Consider the following 4,733-nt stretch of genomic DNA (forward strand, 5'->3'; position numbering starts at 1 on the left):
AAAGACAGTAGTGAAAAAGTTGGCTTAAAGCTCAACATTAATTAGCTTCCAATTAAAACAAATAAATTAATTAAAAAATAAAAATAAAAAATTAATGAAACAAAGAAAAAAAAGATGTTCACAGTTGTGCCACTTACAAGAGTTAAAACAGCAGAAAAAACCTACATGTCTAATAAACAGAACTGCTTAAAGAAAAAAAAAGAAAAAAACCTCAACATTTGAAAAACTAACATCATGGGATCGAATCCCATCACTTCATGGCAAATAAATGGGGGAAAAAAAGGAACAGGGAGAGACTTAATTTTTTTGGCTCCAAAATCACTGCAGATGGTGACTGCAGCCCTGAAATTAAAAGATGCTTATTCTTTGGAAGAAAATTATGACCAAGCCAGACAGCATATTAAAATGCAGAGACATTACTTTGCCAACAAAGGTCCATCTAGTCAAAGCTATAGTTTTACCAGTAGTCATGTATGCATGTGAGAGTTGGACAATAAAGAAAGCTGAGTGTCAACTATTGACGCTTTTGAACTATGGTATAGGAGAAGACTCTTGAGAGTCCCTTGGACTGCAAGGAGATCCAACCAGTCCATCCTAACGGAAATCAATCCTGAATATTCATTGGAAGGACTAATGCTGAAGCTGAAACTCCAATACTTTGACCCCCTGATGCAAAGAACTGACTCACTGGAAAAGACCCTGATGCTGGGAAAGATTGAAGGCGGGAGGAGAAGGGGATGACAGAGAATGAGATGGTTGTATAGCATTATCAACTCAACAGACATGAGTTTGAGCAAGCTCTGGGAATAGTGAACAGACAGGAATTGGGTGAGGGACACTGAAGCCTGGTGTGGAGCATTTCATGAGATTGCAAAGAGTCGGACATGACTGTGTGACTGAACTGAACTAAACTGTTACATAATAAAATTTACAATTTTCACCATCTTAAGGTGGTATTAATTTAATTAATGGTGTTGTATAAATGTTACTAATGTTTATCTTGAGAACTAGTCCAACTTCACACACTGAAAGTCCACAACTATTAAAGAAAATTTCCCATTTTCACTCACAGAGACCCAGGCAACCTCCCTTCTACTTTGTATTAATCTATTTTATTTGTCTCAGTCAGTTGGAATCATACAAAATCTGCTTTTGTGTGTGTGTGTGTGTGTGTGTGTGTGTGACTGCCTTTTTCAATTAATGTCATATAAAGCCCTTTTTCCATTAAATGTTCCTGACACCCTTGTTGAAATTTATTAAATATTAGAGATTATTATTTAGAGATTTATTTCTAGGCTGTCTATTATATTTCATTAATCTGTTATTCATCTTTGTTTCAATATGGGTGCTGTGATTACTATAGCTTTGTAGCTTGTTTTAGAATGTGGAAGTATGACATCTCTAACTTCATTTTCAATATTGCTTTGGCAATTTGTAGTCCTTGAGATTCCATATGAATTTTAGCATGGATTTTTCTATTTTTTCTAAAAATATTTTTGGTGTTTTGATAGAGATTGCACTATATTTTATATCATGAGGTAGTATTAATTTCTTAATACTGTTAAATATTCCAGCTCATAAATGTCTTCCCATATATGTGTGTGTTCTATAATATCTCTGAGTAATGCTTATAGTTTTCAATTGACAAGACTATTGTCTCCTTGGTTAAGCTTACTCTTAACTATTTTATTCTTTCTGATGTTGTAGTGGAATTATTTCCTTAATTTCTCCTTGAGTTGTTTATGATCATATAAACTTTCACATCATTTCACAAAAATACTTTCAATAAGCTGCAAATAGGAGTGTAACTCAACATGATACTGTCCAAATATGAGAGATCCACAGCTAATACACTCACATTTAAAAGTTTATAGCTTCCCATTAAAATCTGGAACAGAATGAGCAGGCACATATTTTTTAATATAGTACTTACATATAATTTTATATGAACATTTTAGAGTTTTCCAAGTACAGCCCTTGTGAGGTACTTTTGTTTTTGTTTTGCTTTTAAGTTTTGGTGGTGATATTTATTGGGATTGAATTGAATACATAGATAATGTTGGGGAATAAATTGTTATCTTTTCAATTATTTTCCTATCCAAAAATATGCAGTATTCTTGAACTTCTTAAGTATATATTATACTTTAAATGTAAGTCTTGTGCGGTTCTAGTTTACTGTTAATTCTATGACACCACCCTTATGGCAGAAAGTGAAGAAGAACTAAAGAGCCTCTTAATGAAAGTGAAAGAAGAGAGTGAAAAAGTTGGCTTAAAGCTTAACATTCAGAAAACGAAGATCATGGCATCCGGTCCCATCACTTCATGGCAAATAGATGGGGAAACAGTGGCAACAGTGTCAGACTTTATTTTTCTGGGCACCAAATTCACTGCAGATGGTGATTGCAGCCATGAAATTAAAACATGCCTACTCCTTGGAAGGAAAGTTATGACCAATCTGGACAGCATATTAAAAAGCAGAGACATTACTTTGTCAACAAAGGTCTGTCTAGTCAAGGCTATGGTTTTTCCAGTGGTCATGTGTGGTTGTGAGTGTTGGACTCTAAAGAAAGCTGAGTGCCGAAGAATTGATGCTTTTAAACTGTGGTGTGAAGACTCTTGAGAGTCCCTTGGACTGCATGGAGATCCAACCAGTCCATCCTAAAGGAGACCAGTCCTGGGTGTTCACTGGAAGGACTGATGTTGAAGCTGAAACTCCAATCCTTTGGCCACCTCATGGGAAGAGCTGACTCAGTTGAAAAGACCCTGATGCTGGGAAAGATTGAGGGTAGGAGGATAAGGGGACGACAGAAGATGAGTTGGTTGGATGGCATCGCTGACTCAATGGACATGGGTTTGGGTGGACTCTGGGAGTTGGTGATGGACAGGGAGGCCTGGTGTGTTGTGGTTCATGGGGTCACAAAGAGTCAGACATGACTGAGTGACTGAACTGTACTGAACTAAGCATTTATATTTTTGTTGCTTTTAAGGAGGCAATCTCTTTTTTTTATATTTTCCTTTTTAAAATTTTTTAAAATGTGGATTATTTTTAAAGTCTTCATTGAATTTCTTACAACATTTTTACAATATTGCATCTGTTGTATGTTTTGGTTTTTTGGCCGCGAGTCATGTGGGATCTTAACTCCCCAACCAGGGATTGAACTTGCATCCCAATGCTTTGAAAGGTGAAGTTTCAACTACTGTACCACCTGGGAAGACCTTATACTAAATAGGGTCTATTTACTTATTTCCTGGGTATGGATTGGCTGGGAGCTTCCCAGGTGACTCAGTAGAAAAGAATCTGCCTGCCCATGCAGGAGAAATAAGAGGAGTGGGTTCAATTTCTGGGTTGGGAAGATCCCCTGGAGAAGGGAATGGCAATTCACTCCAAAATTGTTGCCTGGAATATCGCATGGGCAGATGAACATGGTGGGTTGCAGTCCATGTGGTCACACAGAGTTCAACATGCCTGAACATACACACACAGGGACTGGATATGGATTTTTTATTTATCAGGTGGCTGAGGTACTCCTGACCTCTTTTAATAATTTAACAGTTTTTTTTTTAAATTGGAGGATAATTTCTTTACAATGTAGTGTTGGTTTCTGCCATACATCAGCATGAATCAGCCATAGGTATATGTACGTCCCCTCCCTCATGAACCTCCTTCCTACTGCCTGCCCCATTCTACCCCTGTAGGCTCTCACAGAGCACCAGGTTGAGCTCCCTGTATTACACAGCAACTTTCCATTAGCAATCTATTTTATATATTGTAATGTATATGCTTCAATGTTACTCTCTCAATTCGTCCCACCCTCTTCATCCTCCACTGTATCCACCTCTATTGCAGTCTTGCAGATAGGTTCGACAGTACCATTTTTCTAGGTTCCATATATATGCATTATTATTATACAATATTTTTCTCTTTCTGACTTACTTCATGTTGTATAATGGGCTCTAGGTTAATCCACCTGAAGTGAGATAATTTTATCTATGAATTTTTATTTAGTTTTGCTTTCTGTAACAGTGCTTCTAATGGCAGCTTCTTCCTACCCTTTCAATCACAGCTTAAACATCACCTTTTCAGTTCATTTCAGTTCAGTCACTCAGTCATGTATGACTCTTTGTGACCCCATGGACTGCAGCATGCCAGGCTTCCCTGACCATCACCACCACCCAGAGCTTATTCAAACTCATGTCCATTGAGTCGGTAATGCCATCCAACCATCTCATCCTCTGTTGTCCCCTTCTCCTCCCACCTTCAATCTTTCCCAGCATCAGGGTCTTTTGAAGGTAGTCAATTTTTCCCATAAGTTGGCCAAAGTATTGGAGCTTCAGCTTCAGCATCAGTCCTTCCAATTATTCAGGACTGATTTCCTTTAGGATTGACTGGTTTGATCTCCTTGCAGTCCAGTAGACTCTCAAGAGTCTTCTCCAACACTACAGTTCAAAAGCATCAATTCTTTGGTGCTCAACTTTCTTTATAGTCCAACTCTTAGATCCATACATGACTACTGGAAAAACCATAGCTTTGACTAGATGGACTGGTTTGTTGGCAAAGTTATGTTTCTGCTTTTTAATGTGCTGTCTAGGTTGGCCATGGCTTTTCTTTTAAGGAGTAAGCATCTTTTAATTTCATGGCTGCAGTCACCATCTGCAGTGATTTTGGAGCACCCAAAATACAGCCTTGTCTAACTAAATGAAACCATGAGCCATGCTGTGTAGGGCTACCCAAG

The sequence above is a fragment of the Bos javanicus genome, chromosome 15, assembly GCF_032452875.1.
Source record: "Bos javanicus breed banteng chromosome 15, ARS-OSU_banteng_1.0, whole genome shotgun sequence".
In the NCBI taxonomy this organism is placed as follows: domain Eukaryota; kingdom Metazoa; phylum Chordata; class Mammalia; order Artiodactyla; family Bovidae; genus Bos; species Bos javanicus.